The sequence below is a fragment of the Aquarana catesbeiana genome, linkage group LG03, assembly GCF_042186555.1.
Source record: "Aquarana catesbeiana isolate 2022-GZ linkage group LG03, ASM4218655v1, whole genome shotgun sequence".
Lineage (NCBI taxonomy): Eukaryota > Metazoa > Chordata > Amphibia > Anura > Ranidae > Aquarana > Aquarana catesbeiana.
The window spans coordinates 500998484-501025931 of record NC_133326.1 but is presented as its reverse complement, the minus strand read 5'-3'; positions in this window follow the sequence as shown (position 1 = coordinate 501025931).

Below are 27448 nucleotides of genomic sequence, written 5' to 3'. Positions count from 1 at the left end.
TTGTTTAGAAAGTTTGGAGACCCCTGGTGTAGATGGTATGCTGAAGATGGGTTAGATGGCACTTATCATATCTGTATTCGACTACATGTACGATTGTATTTTTTTTTCTCTTGTGCAAGATGTTGTGTACCACCTTGTCTTGGATTATCAAACTGTTTGTATTTAATAAACATTTTTTCTGATTTAAAAAAAAGGGATCTCCTGGCTTCTGCTTCATTTTTCCTGTGGATCTGTGGCTTCTTCATATTTTCTGCCACTTCCTAAATATTAACTCACCAATCATCATATCAGCAGTCATCAGAGGCGTAGCTCTGAGAAGAGGAAGCAAAGCCCTGCTACTCCACCGACATGGTTCCCTTCACACAGCTACAGTGTGAAAAAAAGAATGGTAAGTTTGTAATAAGGAAAAGATCAGCTGTCTGCTGTCGGTAGACCACAGGCAATACTGGAGACTAGTCCATTCCCCTCTGCCGGCTTTTATGGGGCACAACTTTTTGTGCTCAGGACCTCTTTAAATTGTCCATACACGTGGCAATTTGATAAAGTGTTTGCAAGTTTAATTCCATTTTTTGTGTAAATTGCAGTGATCAATTGCATAAAATAATGGTTTTGACTGACTGCCAGGAGATGGGATTGAAATATTCCCAATCAAATGTGTCCAAATAAACCTGATTGATTTTTTTTTCCTGTTTTGATTCCAATTCAATTAGATTTTTGAATATCACAATTAACCAACCATATTGTGATTGTATTCCTTTAGATTGTAAGCTCCATGAGCAGGATCCTCCTAATCCTCTTGTATTAAATTGTACTGTAACTGTTTATTTTTTAAAGTTCTGTGCAAATTGTTTGACGCTATATAAATCCTGTATTCTAATACTATTAATTTGCCAATACTGGTGGTTTGAAAGGGGTTGTAATATAATTAAGATTGCCACGTGTATGGGCAACTTAAAGAATTAATTTTGTTTTACCTTCATAAATGAACCTCATACTGTACTGATTAAAATGTATAATTTGCATATTCTGATTGCTTCTTTATTTTGAACCCTCCAGTTGTTTTCACAAGCTTATTTTCCTGTGTTTCTAGTCCCTTCTTCTAAAGAATAAATCCCCCTTTATTCTCCTAACATGGATGTCACCATTATTTACACAGCCTGTCCATCAGGTTTGGCTGAGTGCTTTCCAATGTTCCAGTGTTTTCAACTGATGGCCGAGAAGAAAAATTCCACCCAGGCCACTTATATAAGTTGTGAATATTTTAGCAAACTTTATTGCATGCTTAATTTGCATCAGTGACTCAAAGTAGTGAACACAAGATGATCAACAAAATAGCCAGGCAACTAGCAATTTTAAAAGGGATAATCAGTGAGAACCTTCCCTCCTGTCTTTTAAGCCATGCCAGTGCACTAATAAGCCTAAATGCTAAGTGTGAGGGTCTGCCTGCCATAATCACATGGTCAGTCACATGTTGCTGTATGAAACAATACAAAGTTCTGGTATCCTTTTAGATGTTCATAATGCTTTCCATGCACAGGGATACCTGTTTAGTGCTACCCCCACCACCAAAGCAACAGTCCATTTACTCTGGCTCTAATAAACAGTCTAGAGGCTGTCTTTTTTGGTGGTTTATTGCTCCAAAAACTTGTAACAGGAGAGGGGTTGGGGCATGAGATACTCCAAAATGCTCAGTAGTTGGTAATTAGAGTCTTACTACTTTAGTAGTAGTAGCTAGCAGTGAACAGTCCAAGGCTCCACAGATGAAGACCATAGAGATGTTTTTTTGGTGTCTGGTCACCTTGTGCCACCTCTCAGCTGTTGGTACCCAGCGCGGGGTCCAGCACACAATCTCAGGGATCAGTTTAAGGTCACTACCTACTTTCAATCTCTGACCAGACCAACCCAGTGAGTGAGATGGCACCTCCCTGAACCAGATCCCTTGTGTTGTGGTTCTGTGATTAGTTCTGAGCTGAGTCCATTCAAGCCTTTAGTCCTGGCACTTCTAAGGCCTCTTAGAGAAGCTGTACAGTCCATAGGCTGCTAGACAGCAGCAGTTCCTGCACCTCTGTAACCCTCCTTGGGAGAAGGTACCCTGCTTTCCAGTGTCTCACACTATTGATCCACATTCCAGCCCCCTACTGGACACTTCCCCTCCATGGATATGCTGGAACCCGATAAATATTCAGGCTGGTAAATTTGAATCTCCCACGCTAAGCTCTGGAAGCCTTTCCAGAGGCAGGGGGAAGCAATGAAACTCCCAGCTTGTGAGACCTTGAACAAGCCAGACCAAACAATCACTGCTCCCTTGATTACAGAAGGAGCCAAAGTTAAATTTGCCTAGCTACCTACACAAGAAGGGTGCTGCACCTTCAATTTGACATCATGCTCCTGGCAGTCTTATCAGAAGGCAGTGAGTCCTGGAGGGGGTAGAGGGATGGGAATTCTGGCAAACTGTATCTACAAGCCAAATACTGTTGCTCTGGTGGACCTTTTCGTGATATTTAGAAACTTAAGACTGGCTGCAGAGTAAAATGGACCAATATGTGTTGATAGCATTAAAATACAAAATAGTTGGTGTAGAAATAATGTATATAATTTTAATACACCTTAGTTTTCCATAAAATATCACTTTTAGCACCATTGACAAAAGGGATGTGCTTGCTGAACTAACCCCACTTATTCCTTCATGCCCTCTCCGTAATCGTATTATTTTAAATAACATAACTATGTACCCACAGTTTTTTTTTTAAGTGTGCTGACACAAAAAGTCTAGCATGGTGAGAAAGTTATGTAAATAGTAACCAGTCAGTGGCCTAGACTCAGATCCTGACGTAACTGCTGCCACGTGCCTCTGCAGCTTACTGTTGCTGTTGGCTGAAGTTGTTCTTAGGTGAATGAATATTGGTTTACCTCTATGTGATAGGGGTAATTGATAGGGTTGCCACCTGTCCAAAATTCACCCGGACAGTTCGGGTTTTGAATCATGTGTCCGGGTTTCAGTCTGCCTGAAACCCGGACACATTATTCAGACTGGGCTGTGGGCTAGTCCCACACAAATCTGTTGCTGTTCAGGAGCTGCGGCATCTGTCTGGGGGCAGGTTTGCATACCTCCCAACTTTTTGGAGAGGGGAATGAGGGATACCTATTAGCAAACGTATGTGGGCATAGGACACTCCCCATGCCATGCCCCTGCCACACCCCCTTAAAGGAGAATTACAAAGAAAAATGATTGGTTAAATCCACACATGTTTTTTTTTTTACCACTACTATTCCTTTATATTGGCTTTTCAAATTTACAAATGCGGCAATTTAGAAATTGGATGAAAGGTTTAGCATTGGGAAACACTTTTTGAAAGATAAAAAGTGCATTTTATATAAAACTATGTAGATCAGACCAAAAAGAGGGACAGAGGGACTTTGTTCCAAGTCAGGTACAGTCCCTCGAAAATCAGGAACAGTTGTGAGCTATGGGTTTGGCATCACTGGGGGGTGGGACAATGATGTCAGCAAGAGTAGTTTGGCCACGCCCACTGTTTGCCGTAGCGCACATAGTTACTACTCTAAGGGCACCTAAAGGTATCCTGGGTCTTTTATAATCCTGTAGTGTATACTACAGAAACAAAATGTGCCCTGTGCTGCTAAAGTGTTCAGGTTTGACTTGAAGAAAAGGTGACAACCCTAGTAATTGATACATTTAAAATCAGCACGTTAATACCCACTTTTAATGCCTTGATTTTTGTTATATTAATGTCTGTGCTAATATTACAGGATGTGTCTTCACAAAGAAGTTGCTGATGTCAAATAATATGGTGGAGAGAAAACCAATGTTCCTCTTTCAATATTAGTTGCACAACACAGGAAGAGCTGTGGTTTTGCCTAAACAGAATTAAGATGAATAAAAAATTAGGCCCAGATAGCATCCATCCCTGTGTTAGAATAATAACAGATTTCCTATAAGGTAGAACAATCCAAAACATTTTTGTGCTTTAGATAGGTTAGGAAGGTGGACAAATGTCAGTGATACAAGAGGAAGTAAGGGCAATTTTCCTTAAAAATGGGGGAAATCCTACCTTTGACAGCTGTTAGTTGAACAGGTGTCCCCAGTGGGTACAAAGACAACACTAAAAACATAACAGAAGTTCAATCCCATTTCCAAAAACTAGAACCATAAAAAAGTTTGGTCTGAATTTCCACTTTAACTCCTTAGGAAAAAACTTTAGTGGCTTAACAAGCAAATGAGGGTCATATCATTTTATAATTTCTGTGGGTCAGTATGGTTCCATGTACGGCCACCTTAAAGGACAAGTTCATATTTGTAAAATTATCCCTTACCTAATTTCTCAACTACCTTGAATGAATCCTAACATAGAGTGAATGTAAAGCTTGCTGTTTTCTTTCTTACCATTGCACAGAGCAGGTAAAAAAAACATACTTTACAATCAGTTTAAAGTATGGCATTGATTTAATGGTATGCCTCATGTAGAACGACTCCCATGCACATCAAAAATATAGTGTCCCTAAAAATTTTTGAAATTTTGGCAACTATGCATGTGTGTTATGTGGTTTGCAAGGAGTTAAACATGTATGTTGTGACAGACCCATCCAGGACAGGGGCTTTTGGACTGGACTAGGGGCAAACCTCCTACCCACTGATTATGGCCCATGGAGAGAGCAGATCATTCTCTAATGATAGACAATCACATAATGGATGCTGAGAGCAAGGCTTGGATTAATTATTTTAATAAGGACAATAAAGCTTCTGGAGTGGATGGAAAGGTGTAATATTAATCTTGTACAGGGTAATGGTCAGAGGAAATATGATAGCCCTCCTGCAGACTGGGTTGGAGAGGCTCCTTCACTTGGGACAGAAATATTAATCAACCATAACCCTCAAGAGATCTATGAAGATAAACTAATTCCACACTGTCAGCCAGCTGGGACATTGTATGTCTCCTGATGACTTGTCTAGTGGACAGAATACACAAGTTTGTGTCTCTCCCATTGTTTTTTTAATCAGAAAGGTTTTTATTGTGTCACAAGATCAAATGTACAATATAAACAAATACATCAATATAACTTCAGGGTGTGCGTTAATAACAGCATAGTATACAGGTGGTGGCCTAGAGCAAAAAACTTGGATATAACCTTTCTAACAAAATATTTATAACAGGTGTGCTCCATCTTTGCTTTTAGCACCGTGCAGTTACTAGTAAGTCAATAGCAATGTAAGTGACACACTGATATTCATAAACAAGAGGAAACTGTAGTTGAACTAACTACCCTCCAACGGGAAGGTGAAATTAACCGAAGCTTCTCAACACAACCAAGACCTTGTTGGGTCATAGCAATTTATACTGCTGGTTGGGCAGCAAAGAAGGGGGATTTTAAACTGATCCCTGATTCCTTGATCAGGATCAAGACTTTATGCTATCTTGATATGGTGCAGATAGTTAATGAATGTTTTACGGATCTAGAGGGTTACATTTGGAGCAGTCTATTGAAAACTAGCTGAGAGGGTGCCAGGCCAGGGGTGTCCAGCCAAGGCTGCCAGATTTTATAGAACTTATTGACCGCGTTTCTGTGTTGGTACGTCAGCTTTTCTTTAATTAGTGTATTATTTACCTGTTTAATCCACTGCTTTGTTGTTGGGCTAAGTTGTGATAGCCATAGGCGAGCTATCTGCTTGCGGGCAATATACAACAATCTTGAAACAGCTACATTAGTTGGGGGGTAAAAAGTTCCTCATCCACCGTGCCCAGCAAGCAAGTGACAGGGTTTAGCGGAACAGTGGATTGATAGACTGATGATATGGTATTAGTTACTGTCCTCCAATATCTGAATAGTTTGGGGCAGCGCCACATCAGGTGTATTAGATCCCCGTTAGCCCCCCCACATCTTGGGCACATCTGCCCCTGCCCCATCTATGAAGCAGCACCGAGGTACGGTAGGTTCTATGCAAAATGAATAATTGGGAGAGCCTATACGATGGCGATACCAAAACGATCGGCAGAGACTGTAAACATATTTCCCAGTCCTCGCCCCCAATCTCCCCTATGTCCTGCTCCCACTGGTGTCTACACGGCAGTTTGGCTGCGTCCTGCGTTCTAGATGAGAGTGTGCTGTATATTTGTGATATCATACCTTTTTTATGCTGTGTGTTAAGTATGTGGGTTTTACCAGATGTTCTATGTGTATCATCTTGGACAGTTGTGTCTGCGATTGCATAGCATGCCGAAGTTGGAGGTATCTGTAGAAGTTATGTTTCGGTATCCCGAACTCCTCCTGTAGATCAGTGAAGGATTTAAAAATGGTCTGCGTATAAAGTTGCAAAATATACCTAAGGCCCTTGGCCTCCCAACACTGGAACCCCTCTAATTTTGACAGTTCCATGTAGTAAGGATCATGCCACAGTGGAGTGTGGATCGTGAAGCCCTCCATCCCCAAGCTATGTTTAATGAGGCCCCATATTTTGGACAGTAGGTATATGGTAGGCATTGATTTAGGGTGCTGGGGGAGATCTGCCTCCAGATGTGAAGCGGCGGGAAGGTCTAATGAGCCATGGAATAGGATATTACGGATAGGGTCTGCCATATCAACTTCTTTATAACCCCTTAGATGCTGAAGCTGTGAGGCCAGAAAATAGAGTCTCATGTTGGGTACTGCCAACCCACCCTGGTCCTTGCTATACTGTAGTGTGGATAGTTTAATTCTAGCAATCTTTTTTTTTCCATAGGAGGCTTCTAAATATAGTGTTGATGCATGTGAACTATCTACGTGGGATCCATTGCGCGGAGTTATGCAATATGTAAAATAGCTGAGGTGCCCACACCATCTTTATTGGCTCTACCGGTGATAGAAATGGGTAGCTTACACCAGGCGCTGCATTTGATTTGTAACTTAGCAATAATAGGGAGCAAGTTCAGGGTTAGGTATTTGGCGGCATCCGGAGTAACCTGTACTCCCAGGTATTTAAAGGTGGAGACAACCTGAAGAGGTTGGTCACACTCTGGCAATGATGCTGGGAGCTCATCCAAGGGTAGGAGGGCTGACTTGCTCCAGGTAATGGAGAAGCCAGAAAAAGGTGCCAAACTGAGTGATTAAAGACATCATGTTCTGTAGTGAGGTGGAGGTATCTCTCAAGTATAATAGAGTGTCGCCCGCATATAGTGATATTTTATCGACTGCAGGGCTCCTTACGAATCCGGATATCAATGGTGACGCTCTCTCCCTGTCTGCCAACGGTTCCAGGGCTAAAGTGAACAGCAGGGGCAACAATGGGCACCCCTGCCTCGTACCTCTGTAAAGACGGAAAGGGTCAGAGAGATCACCATTAATTCACAGTCTGGCGGTAGGGTTTGTGTAGAGTAACTGAACCCATCTAATGAAGTTTTTCCCCAGACCGAACTTCTCCAGGACTTCCCATAAATATGGCCACTTGACGCTGTCAAAAGCCTTGGCAGCGTCGAGGGATAGCACTGCCCTATTACCTGGGTTGTCCACTGGGACCTGTAGATTGAGAAATAAACGTCTTATGTTTAGTGCCGTAGATCTGAAGGGAATGAACCCTGATTGATCACGGTGAATGAGTTTTTGAATAACAGACGCTAGACGGCTAGCCACTCTGGCCAGAAGCTTCACGTCCGTCGTTAGCAGAGAGATGGGCCTATATGAGTCTGGGAGGAGGGGATCCTTGCCTGGCCTAAGTTTTAAAATTATAGTGGTCTCCGACATGGATGGGGGCAATTGACCTAGTTCTAGGGCCTCTATTAAAGTCTGCTTTAGTTGTGGTAGCATACTGTCGGCATATTTTTTGTATACCTCCGCCGGTAGTCCATCTGCTCCCGGGGACTTACCAGGAGGTGAAAGAGCCAGGGCCTCTGATATTTTGTCGGTTGTGAGAGGGGCATTTAACATGTCCCTGTCAGACCGCTCAAGGCATGGCAAATTGTATCCTGAGAGGAAGTCCCAAATATCGGTGGGAGCCAAGGAGACCCTAGAGGAGTACACATCTATATAGAACTCTTGAAATGTCTTGATAACCTCAGTATGAACAGTCACCACCCAGCTGGAGGTATCTTGAAATGCTGCTATGAAGGAGGGGCCTCTACAGGACTTAGCCATCATGGCCAACATATGTTCAGTGTTCTCCCCTTCCTCATAGTATTTTTGTTGCAAGAAAAAATGCTTGCTTTCTGCTTTTGACGTTGTCATATGATTAGTCAACTTTTGTGCCTCCAACCATCTCCTTTTGGTATCATCAGTCGGATATGCAATGAACCCTGACTCCGTCTCTCTTAGTTCCTGCAGGACAGAGAGCTCCCAGGTCTTGGTCCTAGTCTTTATGGAGGAAATTGCTTTGATAAACTGGCCTCTGAGAAAGGCCTTAAGAGTGTCCCAGCCCAAGGACGCTGTATTTTTATTAATGGAGATAAAATCCGCAATAGCAGTAGTTACTGAGTCTAGTGTGGGAAACAAGGAGAGCCAAAATGGATTTTTTTCCAGTGGTTCCTTTTGCTGGGGCCAGTAGTATTTATCTTGGCCCAGTATGGAGAGTGGCCAGAGACCGTCCTCGGTTCATACTGAGCATCAGCAATATATGATAACATTTCCTCATTACAAAGACCAAGGTCAATTCTGGAGAGGCCCCTGTGTGATGCAGAGTGGCAGGAATAGGTCTTAGCTTGGGGGTTTTTTAGACGCCAGACATCATGCAGTCACATCTCCTCTAGTAGATGAGCGAATGGTGTCAGGCCACCCATCTTAAAATGATCAGGCCGGGCCATCGTAAGTTTGTCTAGCTGGAAGTTTAAGTAATTATTAAAGTCGCCCACAACAAGAGCAGGAACATTAGAGTGGTGGGCCAAAAAGCCTGCCAATATGGTAAGGACTTCTGCAGAAAAGGGAGGAGGTATGTACACATTCACTGTTATGCATTCCAGGCCCTCCAAGTTGCATCTGAGAAAAATATACCTCCCTTTGTCATCTATCACTGAAAGTGTGCAAGTAAAGGGGATCAGTATACTCACTCCTCGGGAAAACGAGGAATATGCAGAGTGAACTTGTTGGCTGAACATACGAGATGAGAATTGTATGGATTGGTCTGTATACATACTGTATGCGTTTCTTGTAGGCAAAGTATGGAGGACCGTAGGCGCTTAGCCACATGCGTCACAGCCAACCTTTTCACTCCGCTACCCAGGCCCCTCACATCCAACTAAGCACTACATGTGATCTAGCCATGTCAGATTATTGCAAAATGTCCTAGTGACAAGTAGAAGTCAGAGGAGGGTGTAGTCTCCACCCACATAAATTACATGTGCGCCATACCAATTTAAGCACAAAGGTAAAAGAGGAAATATCCTTTGAGCATGCTGGAGTTCAGTTTTTGTTGCGGGATCAGCATGGAACAGTGGGATCATCCCTCTGGGGTTCTGTGTGGGGTCTTGGTCCATGGAAAGAAGCATCAAATAGGCCAACAGGGCCTTTGCAAAAAACATTGAGAAGAATCTTCGTCCCCAAGGGACTTTCAAGGCATCATGAGTGTGGGGGAACATGTCTCTTGGCCTTTCTTTGGTGTGTCCCGTAGGCCTAAGTGGTGCACCAGGTGAAGTGGGGTTGATGGCATCTTCTTCTGTCATCCTTTAGGACATCCGCCTTGCCAAGAATGAAGTAATGGTGGGGAAAGGTATATGGTGTTGGATTTTGTGTTCAACGTATCGCGATCTTATGTTCCTCATACCACCAGTCTGCGATTTGCCGCCTTCTCCCGGATGGAGCGTTCCTCCCTGTCTAGCCATTGTGCCACCAGTTGTGGTCTGTCAAAGAATTGTACCTGGCTACCACGCAGAGGCGGGAAGTATACAGCATAGAATATTGTACGTTGAAGGCCCTCAATCGTTTCTTTACATCGTTGAATTGTGCCCTCTGCTTCTGCACTTCTGCAGAGAAGTCGGGAAAGAGTGGGATTTTGGAGTTAACAGAGGTAAGTCGGTTATGATTGGGCATATGGTTGTGCCACATCCAGTATTTACAAGAAAGAAAACAAGATCCCCTGGTGGTGGACTTTTAAGGCACAGAGATAATAGATAATATTCTAATATGAAAAAAATATTTATTTGAATATGAAAAATACAAAACATTTAATAAAAAAACACATTAAAGTGAACATTCCAGTGTTGTCATAGAATACATATAGCAAGCTAGTATTTCTTGTACTCAACGCGTTTCGGAGTAAACATGTGGTTCTCCTTCTTCAGGGGTAAAGTTTAGACAAGAAAACCAGTATTATAGACTAGAATGACAGTTGTTGCCAATTAAAAACATGGAGGTACCAAGGATGATTGTTTCCAAATTGCTTGAGCCAGAGAGTCCAACATAGAGGCATACTTCAAAAACAGAAGAATGCCTAGCCCATAAATGCTGGTCCAGCTCCCCCACGCCCACACAACACCGACCTGAAAGGGGGAAACCAGAGGACCCACTGGGGCCGAGAAACAGGAAAAGACCCTGCAAGATGGTGCGTGAAGGCTATACATGGAGGAGTGTTGTTATTTGTATAGTAAAAAAGGAAGGGCCTGTTAGCAGACGCCACAACTGTTCTGTTCCGCTCGCTCCAGCATCCAGCCCAGGCTCTTTAAGACTTTGAATGACTTCAAGGTGGTGCACTTGTTGACTTCCTTTAGTGGAGGGAAACAGAGTACGTCCACAAAGGCTTGGTAGACAGCAAGAACTCTAATGGCATTGGTAATCTTGAGTTAAATCATGTGGGTAATATCACTGCCAGGCAAAGTGTAACAGCGTCACAAATTCTCCTATTAAATGGGTCAGAGTAACAACAATAGTTCAGTGTTCTTATTTAGGGAGGGTTGGGCAAATGCCCCTCTTACTGATCCTGTGTCCAGAGAGAGAATATTATGGTACTAGTCCTTATGGATGCCCGACTGGCCACCTCCTCACGGAAACACCACACGCTAACAGGTATGCCTGTAGATACTCTCAGGGTCTTTCCTTGGATGTCCGCTGCCAACCTCCAGGCTGTAGCAGGAATGATCACACAGACTTAGGGCCGCAGCACCCTTCTCCAGCATCCAGTCTTTTCTCTCCCTTCAGGGTAACTCTAATTTCCCTTAGGAAGCCTCTGGGGCAAGATCTCTTCTCCCCCATAAAGGCTGCTGGAACTTGTAGTTCTCACTGTATGGATTACAATGAAACAGCCTGTGTTAAGGACTCCATTTCCCAGAGTTCCTTGTTGCATCGACAGTCCTCCCTTGATTGGCCAGCTTCCCTCTGCCAATGAAGAAACAGCAGAAAGAAACAGAGTGGACTGTCCTGCCTGTGAAGGCCTCTGACTCATCCACAGTGAGGAGCAAAAAGGGAGGGGGAAATTCCTTCCAGCAGCAGACACTCTGAACTTGTCCCTGTCAGCTTGCCTATGTTAATGTAAGTCTCAGGCTGCAGCACCTGCTACACACTCCCCTCACCAAAGAACCTTTGGTCCTCCAAAGGCAGTAAAGTCCTGAACCTGTTACATGCTTTAGACTTACACGCGGAGAAAAAGCAGGTTAAATCACAAGAAATCAAACAGTTTGCATTTGCATAAGAAGAGCCCAAACTCAAACAGCTCATATCATGACACAGAGTTGACAGATGAACCTCCCACAAATTGTCATGAGAGGGGAGGTTGTTCTGTCCATAAGCCACAGAGACTGGGGTGACCCGGATAGATGTGTCAGGGGGTGAGTTGGGGTTGTCCTGCACCAAATCAGTGTTGGGAGGATCAGGCGCTTCAAGAGTCCTTTGACAGGTGAGAATAACCTCCTCAGAGTTTTCACCTAGAATGTCAGCCTCTTAGGTAGGCGAATAATTCTTCTCTCTCTCTGCTCTTTAGGCTCAGAGGTTGTAGGCTCACTAGCCCCTTCCTCATCCACTTCAGCTTCTTCCTCCTCAGCAAGGAAGTGGGAATCCGCAAGGTCTGCTGCCAACAGAGGAGATTGAGTGTCTTCTGGATCTTCTGAAGGCTGACTCTGAGGCACAAATTCTGGGGCCTCTGGCCTGAGAATCCCAGTGTCTGTCACCTTGGGAGATGAAGAAGGGAGAGCGGCAGACTCTGACATTTGAGATGGCCACAGCAAATCTACTCCCATCTCTTCATCCTCGCTGTCCTCATCTTCTACGTCTAGGGGCACTGACTGAGATCTAGTCACTGGACGAGATCTTTGTGAAGCTTTAAGTGTAGGCTGGGGGCCCAATTGTGGTGGCACATGGACTGTTTCCAACAAGGGCAATGGATGATTACGATGCCAGATCTTCAGCGGGCCCGCACTTCCCGCTGGCCGAATCTGATATACTGGTAGCCCTGGTAGCTGCTAACAAATTACATTGGACTGTGACTTCCAGCGATCACTCTATCACCCAGCTTCAAGTTCTACACTTGCACCCTGAGATCAAAGTTTCTCTTGTTTCTCTGTCCTCGTGCATCTTACATAGTTACATAGTAGGTGAGGTTGAAAAAAGACACAAGTCCATCAAGTCCAACCTATGTGTGTGATTATGTGTCAGTATTACATTATATATCCCTGTATGTTGCGGTCATTCAGGTGCTTATCTAATAGTTTCTTGAAGCTATCAATGCTCTCCGCTGAGACCACCGCCTGTGGAAGGGAATTCCACATTCTTGCTGCTCTTACAGTAAAGAACCCTCTACGTAGTTTAAGGTTAAACCTCTTTTCTTCTAATTTTAATGAGTGGCCACGAGTCTTGTTAAACTCTCTTCCTTGAAAACGTTTTATCCCTATTGTGGGGTCACCAGTACGGTATTTGTATATTGAAATCATATCCCCTCTCAAGCGTCTCTTCTCCAGAGAGAATAAGTTCAGTGCTCGCAACCTTTCCTCATAACCAAGATCCTCCAGACCCTTTATTAGCTTTGTTGCCCTTCTTTGTACTCGCTCCATTTCCAGTACATCCTTCCTGAGGACTGGTGCCCAGAACTGGACAGCATACTCCAGGTGCGGCTGGACCAAAGCCTTGTAGAGTGGGAGAATTATCGTTTTATCTCTGGAGTTAATCCCCCTTTTTAATGCATGCCGATATTCTGTTTGCTTTGTTAGCAGCAGCTTGGCATTGCATGCCATTGCTGAGACTATCATCTACCAGGACCCCCAGGTCCTTTTCCATCCTAAATTCCCCCAGAGGTTCTCCCCCCAGTGTATAGATTGCATTCATATTTTTGCCACCCAAATGCATTATTTTACATTTTTCTACATTGAATCTCATTTGCCATGTAGTCGCCCACCCCATTAATTTGTTCAGGTCTTTTTGCAAGGTTTCCACATCCTGCGGAGAAGTTATTGCCCTGCTTAGCTTAGTATTGTCTGCAAATACAGAGATTGAACTGTTTATCCCATCCTCCAGATCGTTTATGAACAAATTAAATAGGATTGGTCCCAGCACAGAACCCTGGGGAACCCCACTACCCACCCCTGACCATTCTGAGTACTCCCCATTTATCACCACCCTCTGAACTCGCCCTTGTAGCCAGTTTTCAATCCATGTACTCACCCTATGGTCCATGCCAACGGACCTTATTTTGTACAGTAAACGTTTATGGGGAACTGTGTCAAATGCTTTTGCAAAATCCAGATACACCACGTCTACGGGCCTTCCTTTATCTAGATGGCAACTCACCTCCTCATAGAAGGTTAATAGATTGGTTTGGCAAGAACGATTCTTCATGAATCCATGCTGATTACTGCTAATGATACCGTTCTTATTACTAAAATCTTGTATATAGTCCCTTATCATCCCCTCCAAGAGTTTACATACTATTGATGTTAGGCTAACTGGTCTGTAATTCCAAGGGATGTATTTTGGGCCCTTTTTAAATATTGGTGCTACATTGGCTTTTCTTCAATCAGCTGGTACCATTCTAGTCAGTAGACTATCTATAAAAATTAGGAACAACGGTCTGGCAATCACTTGACTGAGTTCCCTAAGTACCCTCGGATGCAAGCCATCTGGTCCCGGTGATTTATTAATGTTAAGTTTCTCAAGTCTAATTTTAATTCTGTCCTCTGTTAACCATGGAGGTGCTTCCTGTGTTGTGTCATGAGGATAAACACTGCAGTTTTGGTTACTGAAGCCCCCCCCCCGATTCACTTGTGAAGACTGAGGAGAAGAATTAATTCAATACCTTCGCCATCTCCCCATCCTTTGTAACCAGATGTCCTTCCTCATTCTTTATGGGGCCAATATGGTCTGTCCTCCCTTTTTTACTGTTTACATACTTAAAGAATTTCTTGGGATTCTTTTTGCTCTCCTCCGCTATGTGTCTTTCATGTTCTATCTTAGCTGTCCTAATTGCACCCTTACATTTCTTGTTGCATTCTTTATAAAGTCTGAATGCTGAGGATGATCCCTCAACCTTGTATTTTTTGGAGGCCTTCTCCTTTGCTTTTATATGCATTTTTACATTGAAGTTAAGCCATCCAGGACTTTTGTTTGCTCTTTTAAATTTATTACCCAATGGGATACATTGGCTAATGCCCTTATTTAATATGCTCTTAAAGCAAACCCATCTCTCCTCCGTATTCTTTGTTCCTAATATTTTATCCCAATTTATGCCTTTTAGCAAGGTTTGTAGTTTAGGGAAGTTGGCTCTTTTGAAATTCAGTGTCTTTGTATTCCCTTTATGTTTCCTATTTGTGTGATTTATACTGAAACTAATTGACCTGTGATCGCTGTTACCTAAATTGCCCCGTATTTCCACATCCGTGATCAGGTCTGTATTGTTGGTAATCAGTAGATCCAGTAATGTTTTATTTCTAGTTGGTGCGTCTACCATCTGACCCATAAAATTGTCCTGCAAGACATTAAGGAACTGGCGAGCCTTAAATGAATGCGCGGTTCCCTCTGCCCAGTCTATGTCTGGATAATTAAAATCCCCCATTATGATAACACTTCCCATCCTTGCTGCTAATCCAAATTGTGATAGGAGATCTGTCTCCACTTCCTCCCTCAGGTTAGGGGGCCTATAGCATACTCCCAGTATTATTTTCCCCTTAGCTTCATCCCTTTGGAGCTCTACCCATAAGGATTCCACCTCCTCTCTAGCTCTCTCAGTGATGTCATCTCTCACATTCACTTGTACATTATTCTTGATATATAGGCATACCCCTCCCCCTTTTCTGCCCTCTCTATCTTTGCGGTATAGGGTATACCCTTGAATGTTTGTCAGCCAATCATGAGAGCTGTTGAACCAGGTCTCTGAAATTCCCACAAAATCCAAATCCTCCTCGTACAACAGTATCTCTAGTTCACCCATCTTGTCCGCCATGCTCCTGGCATTGGTGAACATGCCACATAGTTTAGACCGGTCGCATATTGTCCTCATATTGGGTGTTTCGAGATTGCAACTAGGACTTGCTACTATACTCACCTTGTGTTACATAGTTACATAGTTACATAGTAGGTGAGGTTGAAAAAAGACACAAGTCCATCAAGTCCAACCTATGTGTGTGATTATGTGTCAGTATTACATTACATATCCCTGTATAATTACATATCCCTGTTTTTGTGCTTTGGTTAACCTACCACTAATGCCCCCAATACTACCCTCTGGAATATGTTCCGCACTGGCTATCTCTGCTTCTGGACTCTCCCCCCCATCGCCTAGATTAAAAACCCCTCTAACTTTTTGGCCATCTTCATTCCCAGTAGATCTGCACCCTCCTCATTTAGGTGCAGTCCGTTCCTTCTATAGTACTGGTTACCGACTGAGAAGTCGGCCCAGTCCTCCAGGAACCCAAACCCCTCCTTACTACACCAGCTCTTCAGCCACTTGTTTACTTCCCTAATCTCCCTCTGCCTTTTCTGGTGTGGCTCGATGTACCGGTAGTATTCCTGAGAATACTACCTTGGAGGTCCTTTTCCTCAATTTAGCTCCTAAGTCCCTAAAATCGTTCTTTAGGACACTCCATCTGCCTCTGACTTTGTCATTGATGCCAACGTGCACCATGACAGCCGGGTCTTCCCCAGCCCCTCCCAGTAATCTGTCCACAAGATCCATGATGTGCCGAGCCCGAGCGCCCGGTAGACAACATACTGTTCGGCGCTTCAGGTCTTGGTTACAGATTGCCCTCTCTGTCCTTCTAAGAATTGAGTCCCCTACCACCAGAATCTGTCTTTCCTTTCCCTTTCCTGCCCCCCCCCCCCACTCTCACTGGAGGAGTTCTTCCCCCGGCAGCTAGGAGAGTCCCTCAGCTCCAGCAGTGCTGGTCCCTGACTGGTTTCACCAATGTCACTCAATGGAGCGTACTTATTGGGATGCTCCAGTCCTGGATCGATCTCCCTGGCACTTCCCCCTCTACCCCTCCTGACTGTCACCCATCTACTCTTTGCTAGTGCCTGCACCTCTTTGTCTCCACCCACCTCTGTGCTGGCCCCTGCCGGCACCTGCCGTGTACGTTCCTGGCTCTCCTTTAGTATGGAGGGACTTCTCCGTGCTGACAGTTGCTTCCCCAGATTCAGAACCTGGGCTTCCAGGGAAACAATGTGCTTACATTTTGCACAGCAGTATTCGCCCTCGATCGGATGATCAAGGAACGCATACATGCAGCAAGATGTACAAAGAGTCACCTCTCCACATCCGCCGGGCATCGTACCTATTAAATTTAGTGAGGATTGGGGATTTTACCCTGTCCAAATTACCTAACAGCTAGCTTCCTGGCACTAATACTCAAGACAATACACAGGTACACAGGTACACAACAAGACAATACACAGGTACTCACAGACCTACGTGCAATCGCAGAACAGTCGCAGACCTACGTGCACTCGCAATACTCATGTATACAGTACACAATACACAAGTACTAACGATCCACAAACACTACTCAGACAACACTCAGGTACTCACACTACACAGGTACTATGACCCCTGTTATAACCTCCTGTTTTAAACTCTGGTTTTAACTCACCACTTAGACAAGTTCCACTTGGACTAAGTTCCAACAGCCTCACAATGAGCAGGCTCAGGATGAGTCCTACACAAAGTTATATAGGCCGCAAGCATCTGTGAGCAATTAACCACTCCCCTTAATTGATAGCCTGAAGGAACATCTGAGGCAGCTTGGGCATTCTCTTAGGCGGTCTTTAGACTTCTCAGACGATCCACATATCCTTTGAGGGAAGCTACTTGTGACGGACCCCGTACTCAAGATGAGTCTGTCCGCCATAAATTCTTCCTCTGTCCGGTACCAACACGATCCAAGATCCTTCAGAGCACCCAGTCATTAGCCGTAACTCAATGTAGGGTGAAAACAAGAGACTGTTTATTCAAACACGTGTAACAATAGATATACACTCAGGGGAGAATCACCCCTCCCTTTGATTCAGGACGGGGTAAACCGTCCAATCAGCAATAAGGGACACACAGGTATTCAACATTTTAACAATATACCACCTTATCAGCAATGGTCCGTGAAATACACTTACAAGAGTCTAGCAGTCTTAAAGGTGAAGGATATTGCTCACAAATATTATTGTCCCAAGTGAAAAGAGCCCCTTCACTTCTTCAGCACAAACCACACACATAGAATCCAGGACAACAGTGTCAAAAGGAAATGCTGAGTCCGATGTGGTTGTATGGTGAGTTGGGTTAGGCAGACCCAACTGGAGTTCTGGGTCACCCTGTGCCCCTAATAGACACAGGGTAACTTACACATAGGAGGGCCTGGGGAAGCTGGACAAGGAGCTTCCAGTGCTCTCCAAGGTATGCTGGGTTCCACAAGCCCCCCCCGCCCAAAGTGACTCCTGTCACAGGGACCTCTGCTCTAAAGTATTCCTGTTTACTTCTCTGCCTAGCAGCTGCATAAAAGATCATGTAGTGAAGTGAGGGACAGAGAAGCCGGGCCAGCACAGGTAGTAATTAAACACTCCCTTAATGCTGAACTTTGCCCAAAAGGGCAAGTTCCGCTTGTCTGCTTCACCCCCCCACCACCACCACCACCACTGCCACATTTGGCACTCTTTGGGGGGGAGGGGGTACCTGGTCTTGACTGGTACCTGCTCCCACTTAAGGTCAGATTGTCGTGGCATCCTCCCTCCCCCCCCGCAGCTTTCTGGGACACATCACAGGTCCCAGAAGATTCTGGGACCATTCACAAAGCACAGCGTCGCTTGCGCATGTGCACTAGGAAACAGGTTGTGAAGCCGCAAGGCTGTAAACAAGGCAGATCTCCGTTCTGACAGGGGAGATCACACAGATCCTGTCTTTCTGCTATGCAGGGAGACAGATCTGTGTGATTCCCCAGTCACACAGTCCCCCATACGGTTAGAACACACAGTGAGGGAACACATTTAACCCCTTGATTTCCCCTGATGTTAACCCCTTCCCTGCCAGTGTCAGTACAATAACAGTGCATATTTTTAGCATTGATTACTGTAATAATGTCACTGGTTCCCAAAAAAGTGTAAAAAAAGTCAGTTAGGTGTCCGATGTCGCAGTCCTGATAAAAATCGCTGATCGCCGACATTACTAAAAAAAAAAAATCATAATAAAAATGGCATAAATCTATCCCTTATTTTGTAGACGCAATAACTTTTGTGCAAACCAATCAATATACGCTTATTGCGATTTTTTTTTACCAAAATTATGTAGCAGAATACATATCAGCCTAAATTGATGAATACATTTGTATTTTACATTCTTTTTTTTGGAAATGTTTTATAGCAGAAAGTAAAAAATTTAGTTTTTTTGTTTAAAATTGTCGCTCTTTTTTTTGTTTACAGTACAAAAAATAAAAAAAGCAGAGGTGATCAAATACGACCAAAAAAAAGCTCTATTTGTGCGGAAAAAAGGGACATCAATTTTGTTTGGGTACAATGTCGCACGACTGTGCAATTGTCAGTTAAAGCATTGCAGTGCCGCATTGCAAAAAATAGCCTGGTCATAAAGCGGGTAAATCCTTCCAGGGCTGAAGTGGTTAAAGAAAAAAATCTAATTTCCCCACATACAGGAATTTTTCAAATTTCCAGTTTAAAAATTGCATAAATCTCTGATCCCAATAAATGCAGCCTATGCAGGGTAGCTTTTCACCTCCTTCCCAGAAAAAAAGTGGTGTAGGGTGATCTGTCAGTGTTTTTCTTGTTTTCTTAAATTTGTTATAATGGCAGTTTTTTTTTTCATTATTTATTTGTGTGCCATTATAAAAAAATATATTACCATGATGATACCATTATATTTAAGAAAGCATATGATTTTCAGCCCAAGTCCAACTACTGATACATTTCTAAAGTGTTACTAAACCCACAACAGTAAAATCAGTCTGTATATGCAGTAAAGCATGCTTGTTATACTCACTGTGGAACCTAAGGGGTTAATCTTTGTGTAAAAAGGCTGTTTGATCCTGTCTTCTCTGATCCTCCCCTCCTTCCACTGTCCCCTAATAATTTCCTGATAACACAGAGTCTATGGAGTCACACTGCACATGCTCAGTTTGGTGTGTAACGCTAGAGAGGTTTTTTTTTTCTTGAGAGAGTGCATGTGATCATCACAGGGCCAATTGGCACTGTCCAGACAGAGGATCAGGGGTCTTGCAGTCTCATAGGATAGTCAGAAAACTCATTCTACAAGCTTTAACGAGTACTTGGCTGGACACTGATAGAGGTCACAAGACTGCTATATACTGCTGATGAGAAAAGGTATTTAGCAGTTTATATTTACGAAGAATAATTGCATTTCCATGTTCTGTGTACTGCGGGAGACCAGATATAGTGAATGCAGGGTCCTGGGTTTAGTAACACTTTATCATTTTGGAAAATGCAGCCTGTGCAGGGATGCTTTCTCACCTCTTTGCCAACGTTAGCTCTTTGTAGAGACTGAGGAACTGGGAGGAAGTGATGCTGTGTGCAGCACAGGAAAAGTGAAAGTCCTCTCTTGCATTGCAAGGACTAATTGCTCATTTATGTCTAGCGAACAGTAAGAGCACTTTTACTTACCAGATCTTCTACTTCCCATTCAAACAGCCAATGCAGAGTTTTGGTCCCTGCATCCCTCAGCGTTCTTACTGCCAATGCAGGGTTATGGTCACTGCGTCCCTTGGTGTCCTCACAGCCAATGCAAGGTTATAGTCCCTGCATCCCTCAGCATCTTCACAGTCAATGCAGAGTTATATTGCTGCATCCCTCTGTTTCCTCACAGCCAATGCAAAGTTATGGTCCCTGCATCAGAGGATCTTAGACCACCAGACTGCAGGGACCATTTTAGCAGTGTGGAGGAGCCTTTGGAGGCAGAAGATCAGGTACATTAAACTATGTTTGTTTTTTGCCATCACATGTATATAAATTCTGGATAACATAAATAAAGAACACATAAAAAAAAAAAAAAAAAAAAAAATCCATGGCGGTATACTGTGATTTGAAGACACTCATTCTGTCCTATAGAACACACATAATCAGATGGATGGTCGGCTGTGTGTCTGCCATCCAGGCAGATTCATCATCTTTCTATTGTTGGTGAGAAAGATGATAGGCTTTGCTCATATACTGTATGAATTTCAGTGAAAATTATTTTTTCAGCTGCTCTTCCAGTGACTCATCCTGTGTTCTCAGATTCTCATCTGCAATGTTTATCCAGCTTGTTAATTGGTCACTTCTTAGGAAATTTATGTGAAATCCAACAGACCCAGCAATACGGAAGTGAAAGTGCTAAGCTACACATTTGATTTTTAAAAGTTTTGATTCACGAGGTAGAGTAGGGAAGCGTAACAATTTCTGCATGGTTTTTATTTGTGTCTGTGACGGTTTTCGCTCACTTCCTTTCCTTGTAACACCTAAGCAAGAAATGGGAGTACAGTTGTCATCAGGACAGAAAGTCACGGATGCAATAAGGCTCCATGCACAGTTGTGTTTTTTTAAGCTCCTAAAAGCTGTTACTAACATTTTTTTCTGCTCCTAAAAGCTAAATAGTGTTATCCTTTGTGTCCATGCACACTATTGTAGGCTATTAGCGTTTTTTTAGCTTCAGCATCCAGGAGCAGAAAAAAAATAATTTTTGTAGAGTTTACTGGAGCGTTTTTCCAGCAGAAAAGCTCCTAAATGCTACGAATAGCATTTTTTGTGCTTTTTTTTTTTTCTTTTTACTGCAAAAAACAGCAATAAAATGCTAATGCTCCTAAACACTCTTAAAACACTGCTAAAACGCTACTACTAAAAGCAATTATCAGCATTTTTTTGGCCAGTGATTTTTCCAGCGTTTTTTTTAGCTTAAAAGAAAATATGCTAGTGTGCTTGGGGCTTTAATCTGCAGAAGTTCTAACTCAGGGGTGTCCAACCTTTTGACCTTCCTGGGCCACATTGGAAGAAGAGGGCCACATGTAAAATACATTAACAATAGTTAGTAATAAAACTTCATTTTTTAAAATATAAAACTAGTGCAATACTTGACATTGTTTTTTTTATAAACTAACGCATCAATATTTGGTTCGATCGATGTAGTAGCAATTCTCAATGAAATCTCAAGATGCTCATCAGATATTTTGGTTCTAATTTTGCCCTTTGTGTGCTTCATCCTTGAAAATAATTGCTCACAAATATGAGCGCTGGTGAAAACTGATTACATGAATAAGGCGTGATTGTGAAGATATTTTTCTTTGAGAAGATAAAACTAATAATCGTCCAGTAAAGAGACAGTCAAAGTTTTCTTCAGCTGCATGTGGTCTCTAAGTGTAAATGCATTTTTACTTAAAAAAAAAAAATAAAATACCCCCCCCAAAAAATCAAAAATTTTAAGTAAGTTTACGATTTTGTGTTGGGCCGCAGGTTGGACACCCCTGTTCTAACCCTTCCCTACTCTTCTTATGCCCTGTACACAGGATCGGATTTTCCGACGGAAAATGTTCGATGGGAGCTTGTTGGCGGAAATTACGACCGTGTGTAGGCTCCATAGGACGTTTTCCATCGGGATTTTAGACACACAAAATTTGAGATCTGGATCTCGAATTTTCCGACAACAAAATCCATTCTCGTAAATTCCGATCGTGTGTACACAATTCCGACGCACAAAGTTCCATGCATGCTCAGAATCAAAGTACGAGACAGAAGCGCTCGGTCTGCTAAAACTAGTGTTCGTAATGGAGATAGCACATTCGTCACGCTGCAAATGTTAAAATCTTTTAATGCAGCGCATTCTCTTCTTTTTTAGAATGCTAAAATAATGAAGTTGTTCTGTTGCTGATATTCACACAGAGTTCTGACAACCTGATTTCTTTATTATTTCTCCTGATCTCATAACTAATTTTTTTTTTTTTTTTTTATAGTGATCTCCATAATTTTTTCTTTCTTTTTGTGTCAAGTTACCACAACACCATTATTATCTTGTATTTTTTAACCTCAAGGAGGTTGGTGTTGGTGTCCCTTGTTAATTTGACATTGTATTTTTGAAATGTACCTGCCTACTCACAAACAAACTGTCCTTTTTGAAGTAAAACACATAGGCAAGTATTTGTAAAAAAGAAATATCCATTTAATATGGGTCATAACAAAATAAAAAGGAAGGCAACGTTGGAGAAACTGGTGAAATTTGCAAAGCCTTTGTACCCCAGGGAACACATCAATTATTTTACAGTCAAAATTGTTGGCCTGAGGAATCCTTATAATAGTGAGCACAATCAGGACTACAAGAGATCAGGAACAGTAGCAGATGACATATGTGCGTCTTTTGTCAGACCAGACTGAACTCAGGCCATCACTTTTTTGTCTTCCTTCCACGCTTGCTTCCAGGTAGTGGCTCTGGTGTTGTAGTTGTGGCAGGAGATTGAGGAGGACCATGGTTGAACTCAGAAACGTGGCTTTGGCTAGTGAGTTCGCCCCTCAACCCCTTATTTAGGGCTTGTAAGATAACTTCCTCACATAAGAGGCGTTGACCCTCCTCCATTTCCTGCATTTTGCCGGCTGCCATGTAATCATAGTCCTCTTGAATATGGGCGGGGGGGGGGGGTTCTGAGGGCCTCAGTAACCTTCTGAAATAGCCCAAGTGCTGCCTCCTCCAGGTTACTCCTCTTCCTGGGAGTTTGTTGGGGAAGGCGGAGGGGAGGGACCTGGGATTCGGGCAGGCTACTGGGCACGGCCACCTCCTGGCTGCCACTTACCCCCACCACCTCCTGGCTGCCACTTTCCACTGCCTCCTCCTGGCTGAGACTTTCCTGTGTATGAAAAAGGGACATAGTTTTACTTTTTGGTTCATCAAATTGAATGTTAATAAATAAAGAAGACTAGCATTCAGATCCCAGCATTTTTCATTCTTGTCCCAATCATTTGTGGCCACTACTGTCTATTGATATGTAAAACACTTTGTAAAATCAGAAATTACTGATCAATAATAACATCTAGTTAACATCATTAATGATTTGACTAGAAATATGTTGAACAATGCTATACCTGGCTCAAGCTGGGCTCCTCCACTTCTTCCTGGCTGAAAGGCCCAGGTTGGACGTCGGAAGCCTCAGCTGAGGTGGAAGGAAGCCTTGAAGGAAGATTGGAGAATGCTGGCCTGGGTTCAGTCTGGCCTGCCAGAAAATGCATTCTGTCATAGTACCACAGCCTGGGTACATAAATGTCATCTGCTGCAGCTACCGATCTCTGTGAATACTGGACCTTCTTGCACTCCCTATTATAAGTGCTGCTCGTGCCACCAATTAGGGCCTTCAAATAGGGGATGTCTGCCGTGGGGATCACCGGCTTCACAAATTCCAGCAATTGATCCAGCGCTGCCTTCCTCTTTGGTTTATTGTTATAAAAGGGGTGGTTTACCTGCCACAGACAGGGCAGCTCCCTGTACATATCAAGGAATATTGGGATAAAGTCCTCATCATTGAATTGATCCATTTTACCTGCAAGACACAACACAAGACAAACCCTAATGTCAGGCTAAACTCTCCTACTTGTGTCCCAATATAGGCCTCAATCTAGAAGCATGACTATTGGATAACAGATGTCAATTCCCTATACTCCAAACCCTTATACTTTTATTCAAATAATAAAACCACACCAGCTCTTTTTGGAGTATAAAAAAAGGCCGTAGCAGCCTACTTTATTTTAACATATCTATAAAAATATATAAAATTCTGTCATCATAAAAAACCATAACCAAAAACATCTGTTATACAACTTATTAATTCCAAAGAGCGTTGGTCTGAGCAACCGGTTTAGCAAAAACAAAAACTGATGGCCATACCAAATATAGCACTGCAGCCCTCGTCCAAAAAACTCCAATAGGCCTCAAGCCGACAAGCTGGCTCAGAGACTGCCGTGACCGCAGTGCCCCATTATCACTTCCCGGCTAACCTCCGTTAACCGGGAACCAAAAACCTCCGGACCCATATCAACGTTGGATCCCCACTCTTACTTTTTCCGCCATCTTCCTTCCCTTGCCCAGACCAACGCCCGCCGCTGCCACGACATCTTCTCTTCTTCACCTGTTAACAGAAGAAAACACCATACCATTCTACAATCCCCTTTACCTAGCTATTAGGGAGGGTGGGCGGGAACTTTCCTGCTCCTTCTGTTGTCCCTCCCAGAGCGGGAACCCCTTTTAAATAGCCCCTCCCCTGATCCTCCCTCCCCCTCGGCTCCACATTATAACTTTCTTTAACCCTTTCACTGCTACCACTGTCATGGGCGCCCTTTGCATACATCATTGCATTCTGTTGCTCCAGGCTTTTCTTGACTATTGGATAACAGATGTCAATTCCCTATACTCCAAACCCTTATACTTTTATTCAAATAATAAAACCACACCAGCTCTTTTTGGAGTATAAAAAAAGGCCGTAGCAGCCTACTTTATTTTAACATATCTATAAAAATATATAAAATTCTGTCATCATAAAAAAACATAACCAAAAACATCTGTTATACAACTTATTAATTCCAAAGAGCGTTGGTCTGAGCAACCGGTTTAGCAAAAACAAAAACTGATGGCCATACCAAATATAGCACTGCAGCCCTCGTCCAAAAAACTCCAATAGGCCTCAAGCCGACAAGCTGGCTCAGAGACTGCCGTGACCGCAGTGCCCCATTATCACTTCCCGGCTAACCTCCGTTAACCGGGAACCAAAAACCTCCGGACCCATATCAACGTTGGATCCCCACTCTTACTTTTTCCGCCATCTTCCTTCCCTTGCCCAGACCAACGCCCGCCACAGCAACCCAATAGTAACACCTTACTCTTGGGTGCCCCTCCACACTCGAAGCGCTCGCTGTATACCATCTTGTAGGCCTAGAGCCCATAAATCTGTACCTACATCATTGAGATGTACCCCATCACGTCTCAAATACCTCCATGTCTCAAATTCTAATTCTGTATGCCGAATTGCCAATCCCCCAATACTGCCCACAAATTTACTAATTTCCCTGTTGATCTTCTTCCTTGCTCTGTTCACACCCTCAACAGACCTGGCCATTCTCCAAGACAGCCTGGCAACCATGTCCGACCAGATAATGATCATCTGCGGAAATTCCTTCGACAGACGCCAAATGTCAAATTTAATATCTCGTATGATGTCTACCATCGAGCGAATGCCCAAATCGTTTCCGCCTACATGTATCACCAGGACGTCCGGAGGTCCCTCCCTATTGGCATACCTCTGTACCTCCTGAACCAGCCTACCCCACAACATCCCTGGTATACCGAACCACTTTATGCATACCTCCCTCCTATTAAAACTTAGCTGCCTACCCTCAGGCCGAGCGTCTCCCCTCCGAGCCCCCCAACATACATAAGAATGGCCCATAATCCAGACCATTCTTGTCTCTGCACCTGAAAATAGAAGAAAACAAAACACTATCCTCAACATTGACTATGCAAAAAATCATACTTGCCGTAACATCCACCTCTAATACCTCCCCTATAGCAACCCCGTAATCCCCCCGTCATCTACAACTTTAAAGCCAATTGAGGCCGCACATAAGACTGGAACCTGTTAGATTCCCATCTCCCAATCCTTTTTATTACTTCAACATCCATCCCTAACCTGGCCGCCTCAGTCGCAGCTCCAATCCTAAATGAGTGGGATGAAAATTCTTTCTCCACCAGTCCCAGCCCCTGTAAACATTTTCTAAACACAGCCCCAAACTGAAAACGTGACAACATACTACCATTCAAATGTATTAGAAATGGGCCCTGAACATTTGGTCTAACCTTCAAGAATTCCCTAACCGTGCTCACTGGGCACTGGGGGGAACCGTGAATTGGATAAACCCGCACCATCCTGCCTCTTCCCCCTTGATCCGTCTTAGATTTCCTCAAAAAGATCGCTACCCCTTCCTCTTCCCATTGTACCTCCTGAAACCCAATTCCCCCTTGCACCTTTTTGGAAGGGCTAACAAGCTCACTTATCCGAAATGCGCCAAAAAATGCTAACACGAAAGCTACCTTAAACAAGGTGACTTCGTACGCAGACACACAAACCTCCCCTAGTTGCTCCACAATCCCCCTCAATATTTCAAAAGTTACCGGTCTCCTTGAATCACGCTTGACTACTGCCCTCCTATAACCCTTTAAAGCTTGTTTTACCCAAAAATCCTTGGTGACGTCAGGCTGCCCTTGTAGCTTGAACAGGAAAGCCAAACCAGCCAACTGTGCATTCATCACTGACACCGACACCCCCTCGTCCAATTTTTTTGCCACATAGTACAGCAACAAAGAACGTAGCCCATGTCCCATGGGCTCCTCCCCTAAAGCTTGTCCAAACGCCAGCCACTCCTGCCATACCTTGCTGTATGCTGCCCATGTATGCCCACTTACCGACCGCTTAATCCATCCCTCGATTATGCCAGCGCAATCTCCCACAGCCAGTCTGGACAAGGTATCCCCTGTTGTTCCGCTTCCGGCGCCAACACTCGGAACCTGTCCCACTGGAAGCGAGATAGTGCATCAGCAATGACGTTTTCTACCCCCGGTAAGTGCACAGCATGGATGAAAACATTCAGTTGTAGACATCGCAAGACTAAGTGCTGCAGCAGCCTGATCACTGGCGGGGACGACGCCGTGACCCTATTTATCACTTGCACCACCCCCATGTTGTCCCCATGAAAACGCACCTTCAGATCCCTGAATGATGCACCCCATAGTTCCACAGCCAGAACTACTGGAAACAATTCCAGCAGAACCAAATTCTTCGTGAAGCCCTCTTTTACCCAAGATTGTGGCCATGGACCCGCGCTCCATTGTCCTTGGAAAAAAGCGCCAAAACCTGTTGATCCTGCGGCATCAGTAAACAATTCCAAATCAAAATTGCTGACTGGACCCGACATCCACATTGCCCTACCATTAAAGGATTCCAAGAAGGTGTGCCATACCTTCAGGTCCTCCCTATGTGTTTTCCCCAAGCGCACGAAATGTTTTGGCGACTTTATTCCACTCGTGCTGGCCGCCAGCCGGCGACTAAACACT